Source organism: Sciurus vulgaris (assembly GCF_902686455.1).
Source record: "Sciurus vulgaris genome assembly, chromosome: 9".
Classification (NCBI taxonomy): Eukaryota; Metazoa; Chordata; class Mammalia; order Rodentia; family Sciuridae; genus Sciurus; species Sciurus vulgaris.
The window spans coordinates 79,817,306-79,840,482 of record NC_136469.1 but is presented as its reverse complement, the minus strand read 5'-3'; the positions used below and the strand labels follow the sequence as shown (position 1 = coordinate 79,840,482).

General features: G+C 35.7%; 1 protein-coding gene and 1 pseudogene across 3 annotated transcripts in view; both read left to right on the top strand.

Moving 5' to 3' along the window:
- Positions 1–23,177, top strand: part of CFAP299 (cilia and flagella associated protein 299) — a 627,467-nt gene that overhangs the window by 175,088 nt on the left and 429,202 nt on the right. The window lies entirely within an intron of this gene.
- LOC306669191 (TOX high mobility group box family member 4-like) lies at positions 16,296–18,313 on the top strand (annotated as a pseudogene). Its single transcript has one exon. The product of its transcript is annotated as a TOX high mobility group box family member 4-like (transcript).

Sequence of the window (23,177 nt, the reverse complement as noted above, 5' to 3'; positions counted from 1 at the left end):
AAGATTTTTGCTCTTTCTAGATTTAACTTAGGGTACTAGACAGTTGATAATAAAACACAAAAATAAATATTTTAAGTGCCTCAAGAAAAAAAAAAAAAAAGCATACTCTTGGAATTTATGGGAACCCTAACTGAATGTGGTAGGAATTTCAGGTTACTTACCTGTTACCCTAGTAATAGGCCACTACTGAGCCGTGGAAAAGATCAAACATGGGAATCAAGGACAGAAGGCATATTCATGAGCAAAATAAGAAAACGCCATTGTAAGACAGAAGGAGACTCTAAAAATATCTATTTACATAACTATAGAAACTTCATACATGAGAAGCTCAGTCTGTGAGTGCAAAGGATTTTGCTCTAATCCCGGTGAGAGCTGCGAAGACTTTACCACCTCTTCTCCCTGTGTGTGTGTGTGAGAGAGAACTAGGAGTCTGAAGATTTGCCTAACTCGTTCTCCCTCTACCTTTACTGTCTTCTGAAATAGAACTTTAGTTTTACTCTGCTGCATTTTTCAGCTCATTGTCTTTCACTGAAATTGTATATAGTACACTACCAACTAAATTAGAATGGAGATCGGTGAGAGCTTCGAGAAAACGACATTCAAGCAGGAATTACAAGTAAGTAGGAAATAAGGAGTCAGTGATGATGATGATGATGAAAGAAACAAATACAGACAGAAAGAGAGAGACCAAAAAGAAAAGTTCCAGGTAGCATTTTCAGCAAAGGAAACAGCTTGTGGGGAGAACTTGGTGGGGAAAACGTCAGATATTTCAAGAACTACATAATGTCAGAGTCTTAGGACGTGTTTGGGATTTTTATATTTTATTCTAAGAACTATGGGAGACATAGTATAAAGAGTTTAAATCAACACACCCACACACGTGTGCCAAGTACACACACGCCCACACACACACACACACACACACACACACTCAGTGTACTTTGCTTTGATGAGAGTAAAATTGGAGACACTGGTTGAGACGGTTGTAATTTTCAATATAAATGATGATGGTGGTTTGGGTTTTGGATAGTGGCAAAGAGAGGAAATTGAATGGATTCTTGGTATGTTATAGAGGGAGACTGTGGAATTTGGTGTAGAGTGAGCAAGAAGACCACATTAATTAAACTACTGAAATATTTGTGATGGTGCTTCCAAAATGTATACTACAGTATACTTGTTAAACATGTTCACAGATGTTTGGTGAACTCACAGAAAGTGATTTTGTGGTCATATAAATTTTAGAAACACTGGGTTTAGGCAAAGTTGGAGTTCCTTTACTATAAGACTTTTCAGTGCTTTTAATATGCTACTATGTAGTATGGAATCTCAGCAGGTTAACTTCAGGAGTTTTTGTTTTTGATGAAGTTATTGTAGACTAAGTTTTTTATTGACCATATGTTGTGATTGACTGCTTAAGGGAGTAAATGAGTTCTCATATTTTACATATATATATATATTTCATATTAGATTTTGTATTTTAATGAATTCATTATTTAGTTAATTGTTATACATCCTAGGAATTGGCAAAACATTCAAAGAATTTAATATTGATAAAGAATGTAAATACAAATTCCATGAAGAAATTTTTGTTTATTATATTTATTTGTATATTACAAAATTTAGTTTCTCATTGCTACAAGGTTAGAAGTAAACTATGAAAATTTTTCTACACAAATTACTCCTTGTTAAATTATTTCTTGTTCATCTACACTCCATAAATGTTACCAGTTCATTAATAGTGCCTTTTTTATTAGGGTGAATTTATCTATGAATTGCCTTTATAATATTTTATTATTACTGTATATGATTATAGGGATACAAAAATTGGGATTACCTGAAATTTCACATGCCCATTGCTATAGATTTTATTTTCCTGTTCAGTAATCACTTGTGGCACATGTGTGGCATATAAAATGATGAATAAAATGGAAATAGTATCGTATCTAGTACATATTTAGTGTTGATATTTGTTGCTTGATATTACCTGTAGGTTATCCTTTTATATTTTAATCAAATCAGCTGAATTTTGAGTCACTATATCCAACTCTTCAACCTCCCTTTCCTACATTCACATGTACCTTTACATGTTTGACCGATATCAGAGAGATAGATTATACATTCTGAGACATTTACCAAATATCAACTTAATGCTCAAATATCTTAGATCTTTAGTTGGGAATTATCATCTCCTTGTGTAAATGTCTTAAAACTAGATTCTGTTTATTTGCTATTATTCCTTGTTGATTTGAAAGTGATGTTAGAGCTTGACCCTGATGCCCCTTCTTTTAATCTCCCGCCTCTTTTCTCTTAGAGTTAATATTTTCCCTAACATAACTTCCCATATGATTCAGGGAGAAGCTAAGTATGTAACTTGGAATATTTTCTTAATCTCTGAACACATACAGATACACAAACTTCTGAACATGAAATGCGAAGGGTACAGATTGCCTCCTTCGATATCCTGAACTGCTGCCATTACCACCAGGAGAGCCTCTCAGTTATATTTTTTTCCCTTTTCTGGAAGTAATAGATTTACAAACTTACAGAAAGCTGATAAAGAAACTTTAAAAGCTACATTGTTAATGCTGGCTAAGTGACATGGGCCATGCTCCTGGTAGCTCTGTTCACTGTTTGAAACATTCATGCCAATATTTGGTCAGGTGTGGACTTTCAGTGTAAGCCAAAACCCTGATAACCATGGAAACAGTTCAACTGGAGTATATGAGCAACAATAATATTTTTTAAAAATCATTTGCTCTGTAGAGTTTCAAATATCACATAGTACATATAGTTTTTACAATTACTTGTTCATCTTATTAAACAGTAAAATATGCGTATTAAGATCCTTACAAAGGCATTTCCTGTATATTAGATTATGTAAGTCACAATCAAATTTTTATAGTAGATTTTTCAGCTGACAGCATGCCAACAGTGTCAAAATGACTAACAGCCCATGCTTTAAAAAATGACTTCCTAATCTAATTATTTCTTTGAAAGGATACCGCATTTCAAAATGTTCTTTAATTGGGAAACAAAATACATGATAAAAAGATAAAGTATACTAAATAAATATATTTATTATGATAAAACACATTATTAGTCCTTTTTCATATGAATACTAAGTCCAGACACAAATTAACTCAACTATAAATACCATTTATAATAGTACCACAGTACTATCAAAATGAACTTTTTATTTCTTGGGTTGGATTTTAGTTTTATACATGGAAATTTATATGTACAATTCCTTCAATATTAAAACTAAGATTTCTTCACATGATTAATACTTGAATTTTTCTATATAAGTAACATACCTACTTATGTTTCTAAAGAATCTAAAATCATTAATTTACTGAAGATAAAAATAATTCTCTACCTTTTAAGGAAATATTTAAGTACAAAGAATAGAATCTACTTGTTTTACTTGTGACAAAATAATAAATACGTGATACCTGGAACATCAATTAATAAAGAGTATTGAATGTCACTGATTTAAATGGGAAATATTTTTTTTTAATGGGATTATTTAACAACAGTTGCCATACATGATTACTTGTGTAGTTGGGAAAATGTAAATAAATACTGCTTTTACTGAAGTAAATAGTGCTCTCAAATGGAAATGTAAAAGAAAAATATCCTTTCCCTGGTCCTGACCTGTTAAATGTTTTCAAAGCACAGATGTAATTGTGCCTCTATTCCTGAGCCAACCAGGTGAAATTCTCAACTGGAACAGCATAGGCCATAATGCTTTTTATGGGAAATGAGTGGTTTATTTTATTATCTGGACTTGAAAGTTTTCTAATAAGTCTCCAAAGTATTTGTATGGTTCAGAATATTACAAAGGAAACTGTAGAGAGGAAAAGAATTATGGGAAAAGGAAAATATTCTGCTAACATGAAAGCTGACTTTACAGAGATTTTCAACAAGAGTTTATTACTATGCACAGTAGTTTTATTCCTAAAGTGAATGAATAGCTTATTATGAAGGATGGGCACATTTATGAAATGAAAGATATATTAACGTAGAATGTTATTTTCCATTTTCTCTTTTTCACGTGTGAAAAAAATGTGTTTCAGCCATCCATAAAGAAAAAGGTTTAATTTTGTTTTTCACAGAAAAGAAATTTCATTGCATATTTTTAAAATAGCTAATTGTTCTGGTTGTGTGTTTCTGCAATATATACCACAGCTTTAAGTGCCTTTTATCTTTCTCACAGATTTATGGGTCAGGACCTGAGGAAGGGCTTCACTGTGAGCCCTGGCCTCTGCTCAGTTGACACCACCTGAGGGTCTGGCACTGGAGGTCCACTCCCAAGTTGACTTCATTCAGTTGTGGGGCCTCACTAATAACTGGTCATTTTGTCTCCAAGGGCTTCTCATTCTCCAGGGCCTCTCTAAATGCTCTGGACTTTTCAAAGCCTCTGGTTTCAGTATAGTTGTTTTTCTCATAAAGTATGTTCCAATAGGGAAAAGGCACAGTATTTCACTGTATTATATTATTCAAAATAATCAAATTCAAGACAGGAGGGATGACACTGAAGCAATGTGTGTCATAGCAAATAACAGGAAACCCAAACAACCGTCAGTAGCAAAGTGACTGAACTATGGCTTATTTCTACAATGAAGTACTATGAAACTAAAAAAGGAATGAATTGTCTTTTATGTACCGCGTATACTCCTCTGAATAAAATACTAACTGAAAAGGTTAAAACAAATGTATATAAGATGCTTCCTTTAAATGAATAAATATAGAGCTTCTAGTTAGAGGATAAATATTGAAAATAATAAGAGCAGTTTAAAAAACAACATAATTTTAATCCTCTTTTTTAAAAAATGATAGTCTCTATAGAAAAGGGGAAATAGAATAGGGTAGAGTCAACCAGGGGATCTGCAAGTTGGATGTGTTAGCTCTCCATTACTATGAAGAAATACCTGAGCCTGTCAGTACAGAAAGGGGACCAAAGGGAGGGAGGAATGGAGGGAAAGAGGAAATACTGGGGAATTATATTGGTCAAATTATATTGTTTTGTATATGTACAAACATGTCATAACAAATCCCACCACTTTGTATGACTCTAATGCACCGATTAAAAAAATGGGTAAAAATACCTAAGGTAAAAACATGTAGGGAGAAAAGGTTTATTCTGACTTCCAGTTTCAGAGTTTCAGTCCATGATCCGTTGCCTCTGTTTGGAGCCTGTAGTCAGAGCATCTTGTTAGGTAGCATATTGGGGAGTGGGGGTGGGAGAAGCTACTCAGCTAATGGCATTCAGGAAGCAAAAAGGTAGAAGGGGCTGGGATTCCTATATCTTCTTCAAAGTCAAGTCCCCAAGATTTACGTATTGCCAGTAGGCCCCACTTCATAAAGGTTGCACCCCTCTCAAAAGTGCCAGTCTGGTAATCAAGTCTTTATCATATGGGCCTTTGGAAGACATTTAAGATCCAAATCTAAATCTCTAAATCTCTCAGTAGTAGATATTCAACTTTAGAATTCAATAGATATTTTATATAATTATGAAGCAAAATTTAAAATATATGAAAAATTGAAATAAGCAAATGAACCTAATTTTGTGTTGCGGTGGTATCTTAGCTGCTATACTTTGCATCTCAAATGTCCCTCAAAGGCCCCCATGTTGAAGGCTTAATTGTGATATTATTGGGAGGTGATGGAACCTTTAGAAGTAGGGTCTAGTGAAAGGACGTTAAGTCAATGGGACCTGCCCTTGAAAGGTCTTAAAAAAAAATCTTTTCCAACTGAAAGAATGTTAAAACACTATCATGTATAACCAGTGGGCTATACACTGCAGATAAAAGGACTGCAAAAGACTTAATTCTTTTCTTTTTTTCCTACTGCCTTTATATAATTATTTATTTATTATTTGTTCTAATTAGTTATACATGACAGAATACATTTCAACTCATTGTACACAAATGGAGCACAACTTTTCATTTCTCTGGTTGTTCATGCTACAGTCACAGCACTGGTGCAATCATACATCTACATAGGGTAATAATGTCTGTTTCATTCCACCATCTTTCCCACTCCCAGTACCCCCTCCCCTCCCCTCCCCTCACTCCCCTTTGCCTAATCCAAAATTCCTCCATTCTTCATTTCTACACCCACCCCCCATATGAATCAGCATCCATTTATCAGAGAAAACATTTGGCCTTTGGTATTTTGGGATTGGCTTATCTCACTTAGTGTGATAATCTCCAAATCCATCTATTTAACTGAACATGCCATAATTTCATACTTGTTTAAAGCTGAGTAATATTCCATTGTGTATGTATATATATCATAATTTCTTTATCCATTCATCTATTGAAGGGCATCTAGGTTGGTTTCATAGTTTAGGTATTGTGAATTGAGCTGCTATAAACATTGATGTGGCTGCATTACTGTAGTATGCTGATTTTAAGTCCTTTGGGTGTAGACTGAGGAGTGGGATAGCTGGGGTTAAGTGGTGGTTCCATTCCAAGTTTTCTAAGGGATCTCTATACTGCTTTCCAAAGTGGTTGCACCAATTTGCAATCCTATCAGCAATGTATGAGTGTACCTTTTTTCTCCCTATCCTCACCAACATTTGTTGTTGCTTGTATTCTTGATAATTGCCACTCTGACTGGAATGAGATGAAATCTTAGAGTAGTTTTGATTTGCCTTTCTATTGTGAGAGATGTTGAACATTTTTTCATGTATTTGTTGATCGATTGTTTGTCTTCTGTAAATTATTTGGGACTTTACCATCATGGATAACCTACACTGTCATCATTGCCATCTTTAGTTGCGGCGGCTTCCATCTTGGGAAACCAGTCAGGGGCCTGGAACCTCAACATCAAGGTACAGGTTTGTTGCCACTGCCACTACCAACTAGGGATGCAGCTGCTTCCCTATAGGGACAAGAACGAGGTCCATCACCAAAGTCCCTGCAGCCTTGGTAACACTTGAGGCCTCCCTGCTAGGTGTGCTTTTAGTCACCATCTTGCTACAGAGGCAGGAGAGAACCTATCACAGGGTCAGTAGGTTGGAAGAGGGTGTAGGGCATCTTGACCCCAGATCGCCCAGCCAACAAGACCAGCACCACTGGACTAGACACCATATCAGTCCTAGACTCCCTCCCCAGTCTGGCATCCACTGACCACCTGGTCCCACCAGTTGGGCAATCAACAGGGCCCTCTGTCTCTTCAATCCCTAGTCTCCCAACCCCTCCCCACAGCAACCAACTGGGTTGAGCGCTTGCAGCTATGTAGCCGGCCAGCACAGAGCTCTCAAATGCCTGCTCCTGATCTGCCTGATACAAAACAGTTCTCCACAACAGGCACACAAGTCCCAGCCCTCAGCCCTCAGGACCTCTGGGGAGAGAGGTTCCTGATTGGGAAGTTGCAAGGGTGGCAGGAGAGATACAGTTTAGAGATTAAATTAGCGACCAGGAATTGTGGGGTCCACAGGCTATGTAAGGGGCTAAAACCAGGCTCCTATATCACACGAATGGACACCAAAGGAGATGCCTAGGGTTCAGTCTTCCAATGGGGACAGGCAATTGCTATACCCTGTCTCCAGGAGTTCACCTCCAACACTAAGCCTCCCACCCTAGTAATCTTCACCATCCTGAGGGCATAGATACCAGCAAACTCCAGAAAACTCCACTTATAAGATTAGAAGGGAAGCAGAGAAGATGATGAACTCCAACAGAAATAATTGTTCAATTTTCCTTAGAGACTTCTTTTTTATTTCTTTTCCTGCTCTCACATCCCCAACAATTTGAAACTAAGTACATTTCATGCATCAGGCTACTAAGGACTGGAATGTCTGAATAGTATATCACAGTTTTGTTGTATATTCTTTTTTTTAATTTTTAAAGAATGCATTTTGATTCATTATACACAAGTGGGGTATATCATTTCATTTCTACGGTTGTACATGATGTAGATTCATACCATTCGTGTAATCATACATGTACATAGGGTAATGATGTCTGCTCATTCCATCATTTATCATACTCCCCCTCATTTCCCTCTACATAATCCAAAGTTCCTCCATTCTTCTCTCACCCCCTACCCCCCACCCCTATTATATATCATTATCCATTTATCAGGAAAAACATTCAGCCTTTGGGTTTATGAGATTGGCTTATTTCACTTAGCATGATATTCTCCAGTTCCATCCATTTACCTGAAAATGCCATAATATTATTATTCTTTATGGCTGAATAATATTCCATGTGTATATATACCACAGTTTCTTTATCCATTCATTTGTTGAAGGGCATCTAGGTTGGTTCCACAATCTAGCTATTTTGAATTGAGCTGCTATAAACGTTGATGTGACTGCATTACTGTAGTATGCTAATTTTAAGTTTTTGGACATAAACTGAGGAATGGGATAACTGGGTTAAAAGGTGGGTCCATTCCAAGTTTTCTGAGGAATCTCCATACTGTTTTCCAGAGTGGCTGCACCAATTTGCAACTCCACCAGCAATGTAAAATGTGCCTTTCCCCCACATCCATGCTAACATCTATTAGTGTTTGTATTCTTGATAATAGCCATTCTAATTGGAGTAAGATGAAATTTAGTGTTGTTTTAGTTTGCATTTCTCTAATTGCTAGAGATGTTAAATGCTTTTACCTTTCTTCTTTCACATAGTCCCTTCCCTCCTTCATACACTCTTCCACTCTGGGTATTCTGGTGCCCACTCTTTCTGATGAATGACAGCTCCAACCATCTTGTGTAGTATTTGAGAAAGGCAATAGAGGCTTCTAATTTGAGTACTTATCTCTGGTGAAGAGTTGAACCCTGGAATTCCATTGTATCAAATTCTCCATCTCCTTATATAGGCTATTTCAAATATTAGAGAATTACACAAAGGCCAAATATATGTAACATAAGACCTGTAGCTTTCTAGTGCCTTGTTTGCTGAAGGTGCTCTGCATGACCAGTCTCAGTGTTCTATGGAATGATAGAATGGGTTTCTACAGGTAGAGGGTCTGGAGGCAGCATAGCATGTAAGAACTCATCCTTTATTTCTGTTTTCATTGACTTTCACTATATAAATACAACCAGAAGGTCATAAAGTATATTCTAAGTCAGGATGAAAGATGTAAATGCCTCCCAGAAGAGAATAAAAGTGGTTAGATTTCAATGTATTTTGGGAATAAAATCAAACACATTCGTAGACAATTAAAATTTCTATTCTAAGCAATTTTTTTTCTTTTCCAAAGTGTGAGAACATCTTAACCCACAAAATTTAAGTATTAGCTACAGATACTTGCCAAATGTACAAAAAAGGAGGCATTCAGAGACACTTTCCTCACACAAAAGCCAACCCATTTTTCCTCCTGAAAGAAAAGCAAAGCTGTTATGTAAGGGGAGTAGAGTTTGACTGACTTAAGACAATACAGATCTTAGGACTCCTGCTTGGGCCTTTCTCAGCCTAGGAAATGAAAAGAGACGTCTGTCTAGGGCACATGTTAGTACTCCTCAGCTGTCTTTTTGTGTGTTTCTGAGAGTCTAAAGTTTTCTCAGAGATTCTGATACCTTTTCTGTACATTTGATCATTTAAAAACCTCACACAGCAAAGGATGGGGAAGTGGTGCCGTTTTTCTTCTCAATGTACATGTGATTCTTGTTTTTACACCAATAAGTAAACCCCATTTCTCAAATAATTTCCTTTTCTGAAAGTTATTGGAATATAAATTGATGACCTCCTAGAAATTCCATGACTACATGACTCTGAAGAAATATTGTTTTAAGTAAAAGAAAATGAAAAGTCAACAAGAATAGTTTATAAGAAAAGACAGGAGCCTCAAAAAGTGTAGGTAGGGTTCAGTTCTTTTCTGCCACCAGACCAAAGGATCTTTAAAAAAGAATCCCTCTGAGATTAAAGATGGAATTTTCTATTGAACTGATGCTCAGAGGACTTAAAATTATTCACTGGTTGCTTTTATTTCCCTTGTATACCATTTTGGCTTAAAAATGCTATTCCAGCATATTCTTCTATATTTAGCATATACATTTTTCTGTATATGTATATACAAAAAAGAGCCAATTGAAGTCCAGGAAAACAATGCAGGATTATACTTCAAGTGTTTAGAACTGTGAAATGTCAACAATATATAATATAGTATTTAAAAAGTTTATACTGTTTTCTAATACCATGTAAACCAGAGTCCATTGAAATGTAATAAACATTATTATCAAATCAATGAAGATTTAAATTTTAAAATGTAATTGTTTTGTTTAAATATAAATTCATTTTTTCATAACTGTACAACTGGAAACTTTTGATGGAAAGTTGTTGGTGAATGAAATTAAAAAAAAACCCACAATGAAAAAGATTATTCTTAAAAAGATAAAATAATTGAGTATGGTATTTTGATCAATTGATGTGATGCAAACTCCAGACCCTTTTAGAATTGTTCGAATACTTCAAGTTAATGTACACTTTTGATGGCCCAGAACTTGTCAGTTACATTGGAGCTTATAATAATCATGAATTATTCAATTTATGAATTTTTATGAATAATTAAATTATGAACAATTTGATTGTTTATTAAATAATTTGTGATTATTTAATAATTGGGAAATTCCAAAATTATATATTTTGTTTCCCAGACTAATATGAGAAAAAAAATCACAACCAAAATTTTTAAATTAAATCAATTTTCCATTCACATCTAAGAAAACTAAAATGAAAATAATACCAACCATAGTAAAATAATCAGGAACTAAAGCTGTTTACATAGAGATATGATATTCAAAGGCTGTTTAAGCATTTATCGTGGCAATCATATTATTTTTCTCCTTTAAATAGTGATGTGGTAGAGTATATTAGTTGATCATTGGTTTTTGTAATATATTGTAGTAATTACAAAACAATTAGCATTTATTTTGAGACTTTATTGTAGACTAAGTGAGAATACAAGGTTTTCACTTTTCCTCATTTCCTGTGTGCAGAGGAGAAGAAAAGACGGATGGCGAAAAGGAAATGATTTATGGAAACAAGATTTTTAAACCTAATCTTGAGTTCTCTGAGGGAAGGGTAAAGAATAACCTTCTGGACTAAAGGTTGAAGGCTGTCAAAGACACAAGCAACTATACCATGACTATACTGTACCATGCAAGGAGACTAATGATGAATCAAGAAATAAGGTTGTGGCCTTAAAGACTCTGTGTACTTCATATTCAGCAAGGAAACTGGAAGGCAGGAACAGATGGAGGGTGGGCCATGACATGGTTGGTGGCCATGTTCCTCTGCTGATGACCATAGTACCTATCAGTCTGCCAGCCAAGACTATTAGTTTGATAGCACCACTTCTCTCTCCTTGCCTTTTTAGGTGTGTGGAGGATAAGATCTTACTGTTGGCACCACCTCTGATGAACTTCTCAACCATATTGATACTTCTCTTTATAATTGATACCTCTCTTTATAACCCCTCTTCCCTTAAGCTCTTTGGGTGTTTAATTTGTTTTCTGATGGAACTCTGACCAAATAAACTGAATGTAGACAATGAAAATATAGTCTCAGAGAATTCTATGTATTTTGGCTTTGATATCCCAGAAGATGGTACATAGTTGACCATTTATATTACAAAGATATACTAATAGATTTCTTTAAAAATACTCTAATAAACATTAATTAGTTTTTTTCTTTTGTTCAAATAATCTAAAAGAGGAAAAGTTTGGAGGAATTCCAACTTGCTCTCAGGTTTGGTAGAAACCTGTGATTTGGTAGAAACCTGGTGATTCCTGAGAGGTGAAATGACTACTGAGAAAATGAAAATCTGCACATCAAAGAGAACAGATGGGTGGGGATTAAAATTATAATTGTTTCTTAGTATCCCTGGGGGTTGGTGCCAGGATGCCTCATGGATGTGAAAATCTGTGGATGCTCTAGTCCTTTACATATATTGTGTTATTTGCATATCACCTAAGTATATCCTCATGTATACATTAAATCAGTTCTAGATTACTTATAATACCTAATACTATATTTTATACTATATATTTATACTATATATTTTTATACTATATATATTTAATACTTTTGTGTTGTACTATATTTTTTAGGAAATAATAAGAAAAAAGTCCATACATATTCAGAAAAGATGCAATTTTTTTTCTGAATATTTTTGGGCTGACTGTAGTACTGATAATCATGGGAGAGTTTAGCACAAGTGTGTGATACAAAATAATACACAGATTCTGTTATTCTATATACAGTCAACAAACAGAAAATGAAAAAAAAAAAAAAAACTTTCCACATTAACATAGCATTCCTAGACATAAATCTAATGGATATACAAGATTATCAGGAAAAAAGTACTTAAAAAGAAAACACTATAAAAATCTTATTCAGAGATCTTTAGAAAAGCATTGTTTGTGGTGAGATCTTCATCTGCTTGGTTGGAAGCTACAGTATTATAAAATGTTTAATTCTTTAGAAAGTGGAAATTCAATTAAAACTTCTAACAGGTTTTAAAAATAGAATCTGACAAGTGGATCAAAAAATCCTATGGAAACACAAGAAAGAACAAAGATGTTTTGAAGAAGAAAGGAAAGGATTTCTCTTTTGGACATCAGGATTATGTTATTCAGCTTTTCATCACTATAATGAAATACTTGAGGCAGGCTACCTCTATAAAGAAAATAGGTTTATTTAACTGACCATTTTGGCACTTGAAAGCAAATAGCATGTGACAGGCCCTGGCATGGCCTCCATAATTAATGGCAGGGGTGTGTGCAGAGGAAAGGGATTTTGAAAAGGGGAGCCAGAGAGAGAGACTAACAATTAAGTTCAGACTTTCATAACAACTGGCAAGACTCACTCCAGGAGTCTTTTGTTTCCTTCTGAGCTCCCCAAAACCTCCCAGTAGGCCCTATCTCTTACTGGTCCCACATCCTCCCATACTGCCACCATGGGAACCAGGTCTCCAATACATGTAGCTTTGAGGGGACAAACAACAGCAAAACAAAGCAAATATTTCTTACAAATGCTCGGTAATTCAGAGTATGATATTGACATGGAGAAAGAAACTGGAATAAAGTAGAGAAGCCAGAAACAGATTTGTGTGTTTAGATGTTTGGTACACAACAAAAGTGACATTACAGTTTGTTTTCAGTAAATTTTCAAAACATAGGGTCATAATGATGATCTCAGAATGAAGAAAAAAATCAACAATGGAAGATTTTTTTTTTTTTTTTTTTTTTTGGTACTGGGGATTGAGCCCAGTGTACTCTATCACAAATCTATATATCCAGCCCTTTTTATTTTTTATTTTCAGACAGGGTATTAATAAGTTGCTAAGACTGACCTAGAACTTGCCATATTCCTGCCTAGGACTCCCAATCTCTGGGAATACGGGTGTATTCTACCACACCTGGCTGATAAGGGAAAATTTTGATATATTGGCACACTCTCCTTATAAGATCTTCTAATCATCAAACTATGCAGCAAGAGACCAAATCAAAAGATACACACAGGATAATATATTTGCAGTACTGATATATAGAATTTATCAAGTCCTAAAATTCAATAAGATATGTATATAACTCAATAAAAAATGAACAAAAGATTAGAATGGGCATTTCACTTGAGAGGAAATTTTGTTGGCCAAATACCATATAAAATAATCAGGAAAATGCAAATTAAAATGACTATAAGACACTAGTACACTGTACATACTAGTTTGCTTAAAATTAAATTCTAAAATACCATATGTTGGCAATGATGTGGAGCAAAGGAACTTTCATGCTCTGGTAGTGGCAGTTTAAATTGATTTAATGATTTTGAAAACAAGTTGACATTATTTTGTAAATTTTCAGTTATAAATGATCCTATGACACAGCCCTGCTATTGCTTGTCATTTCTCTCAGAGAAATCTGTCCTCAGGATACATGTCCAGGAAATTCTAGCAGCACGTTTATAATAGAGCCAAATGGGAAATGACTCTGAGGTCTTTACTAATAAAAAGGATAAACAGTTACATATTCACACTGGAGAATTCAATGAAAATGAGGTACAGCTACATGGAACAATTTATGTGAAGCACAAAAATATTAATGAACGATCTTACAAATATGTACTTTTTCATTCCATTTATAGAAAGTTTAAAAACTACATTGTTTAGAGATACATGCTTAAGTGATAAAAGGGAGCAATGACTGTATATGTTGGAGACTGAGGGAGAGAAAAAGCATGGGAGTGAGTACCACAAATGTGAGAAAGTGTAACCTCTGGAGGAAGAGATGGGAAGATGGAGTTGTGAGCAGAGAGCAGTGAACAGGACTCCTGGGGTTAGTCAGTCATTGTTCTATTTCTTGATTTGGGTGATCAGTTACAGGGATTGATTTGTAATAATTTATTAGACTCTATATTTAAGTGATTTGCTCCTTTGATGTATGATTGCTGTATTTTGCATTTACAAATGTTAAAATCATCAGTATATTATTTCAATGTAATTTTAAACTCCAGATAAGGAACAGGAAATTTTTCTCCATGCTGTTTGAGACATCATGGCCTGTTTCATTTGGATCATTTTTTGCTTATCTGACTTGAAATTGTTTGCACTTTGTCAAAAAGAGCTATACAGGAACAAAGGGCTAACTTTAATAACTTAATCTTGCCTATGTCAGGAGGCGAAAACATGCTAATTACCCCACATGATCAAAGAAAACTTGAAGTAGTTCCAAGTTGTACAAAAGAGGTGATTAGGTGAGCAAGTTGGAATTTGGCAAGCAAGTAAATAAAATGTAGAAAATCAGTTCTGAAACAAGAATGAACATGCTGTGGAGTGAAGTGTATTCCCTCAAAATTCATATGTTGAAACCCCAGCCCCCAATTGTGATGGAATTTGGAGATGAGGCTTTTAGGAAATGATTAGGTTTAAATGAGACCATGCATATGGGGCCTTCATGATGACATTAGTTTCCTTCTAAGAGACACTAGTTTGGTTTTGCTTTCTCTGCCAAGTGAGGTCACAGCAAGAGGGTGGCATCCTGAAAGCCAGGAACAGGGTCCTTGCCAGGACCCAACCATGCTGGTGCTCTGATCCAGACTTCCACCCTCTAGCACTTTTATTAGCAAGTTTGCACTGTGATAAACTATGTTGTTTGTACCATCCAATGTATGGCATTTTGTTAGGGCAGCCCTAAATGATTAATAAAGAGGAAGTACATAAAAATTAACAGAAGGAATGTGAAGATTTACCTCTATTAGAGTTATTTATGAAACATTTTATTTGAGGGAAATAAGAATTTTTCTCTTCTAAGTTAACCAAAATAGAAAGGTGTGTTTTTCTGGACAAAATATACACAAAGATCATTTCTCTGTGAGACAGCATTAAAATACAGTAAAAACATATCTCCCATACTTAATTTTCAAATGATTGGTCTATAATTCTACATATTGTGGTAAATAAATTCATATTTTTTAGAAAATAGGCAAATCATTTTTCATTTGGGTCTCTAAAAATAAAATTTAAGTTATTTGAGACCATACAAATCAAACTGCATTATAGTAGTCTCTAAGTCAACTTATCCATGGGAAATAAAGCTATTTCTCAATATTACATTTTTATTGGCAAGTTTACTTATTTCTTAAGATAATATACGGGATTTTTACAGTACACTTTTCTACTTGCCTATTATTTTAAATTTTTCAAAGTAAGTATACAAAGCATTTTAAGGAACTGAAGCACACAGATTGCATTAAATATTCAAACAAGTGCTACAAGATGAATGTAAATTCTAGAGATATGAAATGTAGTCTATGTCATAGTTCACTGGCTTAAAAAAATTAAAACTACCTCTGAACAGAGTTGACCAGAATTCCAGTCTCAATGAGCATGATAGTTGTGACTGATTAGCTTTCCACAGATAGCTCAAGATGAAGGCCGCTTGCCTCACTCCCTCCCCACATACCCCTGCTAAGTCAAGTTTCTTTACCCCAGTAAATTCTCTTTGTTTTCATGATATTAAAATATTATGACATAAATACAGTACTTTAATATATTGTAAGACGTCAGAATAGTAGAATAATTACTTAGAATCAGTGAGACCCAGATTAAAAATTGAATACCAGTTCATAATGGTTACATTACTTAGCCTCACTGAATCTTCATCTCTAAAGTGGAAATAAACACATCCCCCTTTAGGGTTTGATTTGAGGATAAATGAAAGCATTTGCAAATGCCTAACATGGAGAATAGTACAAAGACAGGGTCCTATAGCTAAAATATCTTACTATTAAAATTAACCCCAGATTCTGAGTCCAGTGGGGCAGTGTGAGAGACAAGGGGATTTGAGATGGTGGTAGCGGTTGTGTGAAGATGGAGTTTCCTGGAGGAAATGACGATATCCTGATGATCGCAGGGCCCTCACAGCACCCATTCTTGTTAGGGGCTGAGACATTCCATACACCAAGCTTGGATGATGAGAAATTTGAAATCCCACTTATCTCCTTGGATTTTGATCCCTCACTGGCTATCTTAGATATGGTTGGCCACTTTGATGACCTGGTAGACCCTTCTTCCCCACAGGATGGCAGCTATTCAGCCCAGTATGAGATCCAGACATTGGTCATGCCTGTGGGCATGACCCATGACTTGATGGAGCAGGACTAGGGGCTCTTGAGTGTGGACTTGACCATGAATTTGGACCATTTTATGGGAATTCAGTATTGTGCCAACCTACCTGTTACAAAACAAATGAATAGACATGACCTCTGGCTTGATGGGGCATAGCCAGTTGACCACCATTAATCAGTCAGAATTGAGTTCTCAACTTGGTTTGAGCTTAGGGGGTGGCGCCATCTTGCCACCTGTCCAGTCACCTGAGGATTGTCTTTCAAACACCCCTTCACCTACTAGTTCACTTCATGAGGATGGTGTTGAAGATTTGCAGAGGTAACTTCCCAGTCAGAAGACAGTGGTAGTGGAAGCAGGGAAAAAGCAGAAGGTCCCAAAGAAGAGAAAAAAGGAACATCCTAATGAACCCCAGAAACCAGTTTCAGCATATGCTTTATTCTTTTGTGATACACAGGCTACAATCAAGGGACAGAATCCTAACACCAACTTTGGAGAGGTTTCAAAGATTGTGGCTTCAGATTGTGGGACAGTCTTAGAGAGGTGCAAAAACAGGTATAGAAGTGGAAAACTGAAGCTGCCAAGAGTATCGGAAGGTTCTGGCTCCTTATAAAGACAACCAAGAGTGTCAGGCCACAGTAGAAATAGTGGAATTGGATCCCGTGCCTCCATTACAGAGTCCTTCGCTACCTCCTGTGGCTACTGTTGACTCAGAATCTCCAGCATCAACCTCAACAGAGTCCCCTGCCTTTTGCCTTGCTTTGTTGTTAACTCCACTCTTTCCTCCTATGTGACAAACCAGGCACCTTCTGGGGCTGGGGGTCAGCCCAATATCACCAAGTTGATTATTACCAAAAAGATGTTGCCCTCTCCCATTACCATGTCTCAAGGAGGGGTGGTTACTATTATCCCAGCTACAGTGGTGACCTCCCAAGCACTTCAGTTAGGTCAAACTAGTACAGCTACTATCCAATCCACTAACAAGCTCAGATTGTCACTCAGTCAGTGTTGCAGGCAGTAGCAGCAGCTCCTGCTTCTATGCAGCTGCCTCCACCCTGACTACAGCCCCCTCCATTACAACAGATGCCTCAGACCCCAACTCAGCAGCAATTTACCATTCTGAAGCAGCCTCCTCCACTTCAGGTCATGCAACAGACTCCACCTCAGAAAGTTTGAGTCAATTTACAACAGCCACCTCCTCTGCAAAACAAGACTCTGCCTCCATCCACTCCGAATATGCAGACTACCTTAGTCCCACCAGCTATGGACAGCAGCCTGCAGCAGCCTAGAAACAGCAGTCCTGAGGCCCATGCAGTAGAGGCAACCTCCCTGAGACCATCTGTGTGATGATTACAGATGTACTTCCTAAGGTTGAATCTCCTTCTCAGATGGGTGTTGAGTTGGTGAGTGGGTTTCCTGTGACATTCTCACCCCATCCTCGCTGTGTAAGGTCTGGTTGTGAGAACCCTGCCATTGTGAGTAAGGATTGGGACAATGAATGCTGCAACGGTGAGTGCCTGGTGAAACACTGCAGGGATGTATTCTTGGCCTGGGTAGCTCTAGAAATTCAAACACTGTAGTGTTTGTGAAATAGTCTCTCCTGTTCTTCTCCAAGCCAGTGAAGATCTATCTGCTGGGATCAACTCCAAGAGTCTGTTTTTGAAACACCAGCTTGGCTTCTGGTAGTGCCTGAACTCAAACTTTGATGATCCTTCATGCTTTTTCTCCCCTTTTCTTCTTTTAGCAGGGAACAATTTAAAGAGCAGGGTCACTGAGGTTGCTATAATTTGGAATTGTTTTTTACTTTTAACTATAAACAGAAATATCAGGATAATAGCAGAACAAAGGGCAAAAGTGATATATATGGATAAACAAATCATAAGTATGGTAGGGGTGGTATTATGGGTCCTTAGAGGAAATTTGATATAATTGTTGTAGGACTTGTCTAAAATATAATTAAAATGATGGGAGAGTCACTCCGTCTTGATGTTAGGAGAAAACACCATTGTGTGCATACATTTTAAAAAGGATAAGTTGGATTAGGGGAATAGCTCAGTGGAAGAGAGGTTCAATTCTCAGCATCACCCCCAAAAAAAGGGATGAATAAGAGAAGGCATTACTATTAAATCATTACACTGCTTTGACAACAAAGGTTTTCAGCACAGTAGGCACATTGGGCTATAGGGAAAATTATACCACCCAGGAGTTTATTTTTTGTTACAAATAATTTTTCTGCATTCAACAGCCTTCTGACTTGTTATCACAGTTTGAATATAATTGGGAGTAATTTACACCCTTAAATTATTGTAAGAGGCTTCACCTAAGGCTTTTCTAAAAAGTTTTATTATTGGATGAAATATCTTTTAAATGTAAGACCAGCAGTGTATTCATTTACATAGCATAGGCCAATTCTCTGTATACTCTAGGCACTTACTTAACTTAAGATGTGCTTACTTGATTTTTCTTAGAAATTACCTGCAGAATAATAGAAGAACAAAACTACATAGTTGTAACAGAATAAGCAAAAGTTTAGAGCATTTGTAGCCCTGGTAGTGATGGTCTTAAGTAAACTCAAATACATTACCTTGAAAAATATTTTCCTAGAGAACCCCCTTCTTATTCAACCATGTAGTACTAATGGCTAATTACTTTGATCCTATACAGACCTTGTTTTGTAATGAGCAACATGTCCATGCTTTTCATGCATTCAGTTTGAACCCTTACAATCACCTAATGAAATAGATAACATTCCTATTTCACTTAGAAGAAATTATACTTGAGAGATGAGTTGTACAAGAACACACACCGTTAAGCAACAAAACTAGAATTTCACCTTAAAATCCTAATTACAATACAAACCTTTATTTAAATAAGGGGAAAAGTTATTGTACAAGTACCATTCTTCAAGTGTAGCCTGCAAAGTCATGGTTCTGGGTGCTTTTAATTCTGTAAGCAAGTGTTTCTGTAAACTCTTTTTTAAAAAAATTTTTTTACAGACTGCATTTGATTCATTGTACATAAATGGGGTACATCATTTAGTTTCTATGGTTGTGCACTATGTAAATTCATATACCATTCATGTAATCATACATGTATATAGGGTAATGATGTCTGTCTCATTCCACCATTTTTCATACCCCCCCTCTTTCTCATTTCCCTCTATCTAAAGTTCCTCCATTCTTCTCTCAATCCCAACTCCCCCACTCCCATTATATATCATTATGCAAACATTTGGCCTTTGGTTTTTGGGGATTGGCTTATTTCACTTAGCATGATATCCTCTAATTCCATCCAATTATTTTCAAGTGCCATAATTTTATTCTTCTTTATGACTGAATAATATTCCATTGTGTATATATACCATAGTTTCTTCATCCATTCATCTGTTGAGGGGCATCTCAGTTGGTCCCACAATCTAGCTATTGTGAATTGAGCTGCTATAAACATTGATGTGGCTGCATTACTGTAGTATGTTAATTTTAATTCCTTTGGGTATAAACTGAGGAGTGTGAAAGAGAAATTAGGAAAACCACTCCATTCACAATAGCTTCAAAAGAAAATAAAATACTTTGGAATCAATCGAACAAAAGAGGTAAAAGACCACTGCAATGAAAAGTACAGAACACTAAAGAAAGAAATCAAAGAAAACCTTAGAAGATGGAAAGATCTCCCATGTTCTTGGATAGACAGAATTAATATTGTCAAAATGGCCATACTACCAAAAGTGCTATACAGATTCAATGCAATTCCAATTAAAATCCCAATGGCATTCCTCATAGAAATAGGGAAAGCAATCATGAACTTCATCTGGAAGAATAAGAGACCTCAAATACTCAAAACAATCCTAAGCAGGAAGAGTGAGGCAGGAGGTATCACAGTACTAGACCTTAAACTATACTACAGAGCAATAGTAACAAAAATGGCATGGTATTGGCACCAAAATAGGCAGACCAGTGGTACAGAATATAAGACAAGGAGATAAACCCACATAAATACAGTCACCTCATACTAGAAAAAGCAGCCAAAAACATATAATGGAGAAAAGATAGGAATTAAAATTAGCTTCTATAAATTCTTTCGGTTAGAGATGATACCATCTAGATACCTTTGCTTGAACTATGCCACCACATCTGGGTCTAGTAGGTGGATCCCATCTAGTTTGTTGCCAAGGGTGATCCTGAAACATGTCAAAGAGAAAACCTGCAATTAAAGGACATTATTGTTAAAAGATGAAAAAAAATTATCCCAGATTTAACTTAGTGATTATTGGAAATGCTTATTACAACAGGTCCTAGTGATTTTTCAAACCTTATTTATTAGAACATGCTCAATTATACATTTAAAATCTTAAGATAACTAATAAATCACAAGTAGTTATTGAAATAACTTATCTTTAAGTGAACTCTTAAATAACTCTTAAAAATATGTTTCTACTTTAAAAACTTTCAAAACTTTTTCATTTTCTATTCTTCAAGTGTTAGTCTAATAATGTGAATACGTGAGATAGGATACATAAATAATATCCTTAAATCATAAAATCAGTAGCCCAATTGTTGAGAATTAAGATTATATTTAATCATTCAATTAGGATTATATAAATACTTTTAGTTAGTGATTAAACAGTTGATAAAAAATAACTCATTCATGTAACTTTTATCCCATATAGTAGAGTATGAGCAATAAAGATGGAGTATTTGCCTTTCTAAAACTTATAAGCCTAAGAAGCCTAAGATTTTGTAAGAGTCCTACTTTACTTCTTGAGGAAGTAACTCCTTTTGTAATATTTACTTAAGCAAGGTTTCTCAGGTCACTGGCTGTTAAATAAACCCAGTTAAATACAAGTAATGCGTGTTGAAGATTTAAGAATCCTTTACCACACACTACGTTAACTTTCCTTCTCTTCCAGTATTTCCTCCTGCTGAGAAGTTTCAGGTTCTCAACTATCGTGTGGTGTAAGAATGATTATTTATGTAACTTTTTTTCTCTGCTGCAAATAGCTTTGGAACCAGAGACCCTTACCCTGCCTGTTCTCAATTTATACAATAAAAATACTTCTGTCTTCTTTAGAGAGTTTATAGGAAATGACATAAGACATAATAGTAAGAAAGGAACAGTATGACCTTATGTATTGCCAATATGATATTCACATTTCTTATATTACTAGTTTTTGGTGGTGGCTGATACTGTACGATTACTTTAAATCACGGGTTTTATAGCAGGTAGGAGGCTTGGAGATGATTTTACCTGCCATGACACCCAGATTCAGAAAACTGTGGTATCTCAAACCAATGAGTTAAGGGATGGGTAGGAACTAACGACCAATGTCCCTTATTATAGTTCAGTTTAATTTTCATTATTTCTTGCTTCCATTTAAAAGACTTCACCTGTGTTTAAAAAGTAATTGATTAATTTTGAAAGCAATACTCTCCTAAGAAACCTTAGAATATTACAAATAAGGTTAAAGGCCAGTTTGATCACCAAGCCACTCACACAGTAGCATCTTTCTCAGAAGGGTGAGTAAATTTCAAATGGTGAATTATCTGTTTTGATTTGGTTTGGCTAAAAGCAGTAGTAAACCACAGTGGCTCAAACAAAATATAAATTTTCTTCCATCTCATATTGAAGAATTCTAGATAGTGTCAGTCAAGTCAAGGCCAAGTTGATACCCCAAGGCATCAGGGACTTTATTTCTTTCTCTTGTTTCTCCATAAAAATAGCCTCCAGTTGAAGTCCAAGATCACAGTTAGGACTATGGTCATATTGTAATCTAGTGACAAGAAAAATGGTACCCATCCCCCTTTAGGTACACTTCCTAGAAATTGCACATCATTTTCAACTGGATTCCATTGTGCAAAAGTTAGTCACATGGACAGTTAGCTACAGAGAGGCTTTGAAATGTGTTCTTTATTCCAGACAGCTATATATATGCTCAAGTAAATACTGAAGCATCCCTTTTAATGGAAGAAGGAAGAACAATGTCCACCATGGTAAGTGTCCAGGGGTAACAACAGTTATGCAGCCTATAACTTTTTTTTTTGGGGGGGGGGGTTCTGATCCAATTATCTGCTGAAAACCTCAACCTTTAGTGGAGAGAGCCTGTCCTAGCAGAATATTTGGAGTTCCTTCCCTGTTAGCGAATGATATCTAGATATGAGTTCTTTGGCATTTCATTTCTGACATATATGGAGATAATTTTGATCTTTCTTTGTACTCTCATAAATATTCATTCCCAGGAAAAGAACAACAGTAGCAACAATTACAGAACACTTGTAACACATGTAGTAAAATGAACAACTTACTATATAATATTTTATATCATCTTATGAGCACACAAATATACATTTGTGACCTATAGAAATTACCTTGAGGAATACATGCAAAACTGGTGATGATTTTTACCTTTTCTATCATGGGACTGTGTTTGGTGATCAAACTCGACTTTTACTGTGAAGTTCTAAAATAGAACAGGGTATGTTGGGGAGATGGCAGAAACAGGGAGTAGGCTTATCACATGAAAACCCTTAGGAAGTCTGGACCTGCTTAACTGGATAGTCATTATCAATTATGGGTTTTGGTTATGAGCAATAGAAACAAATTCT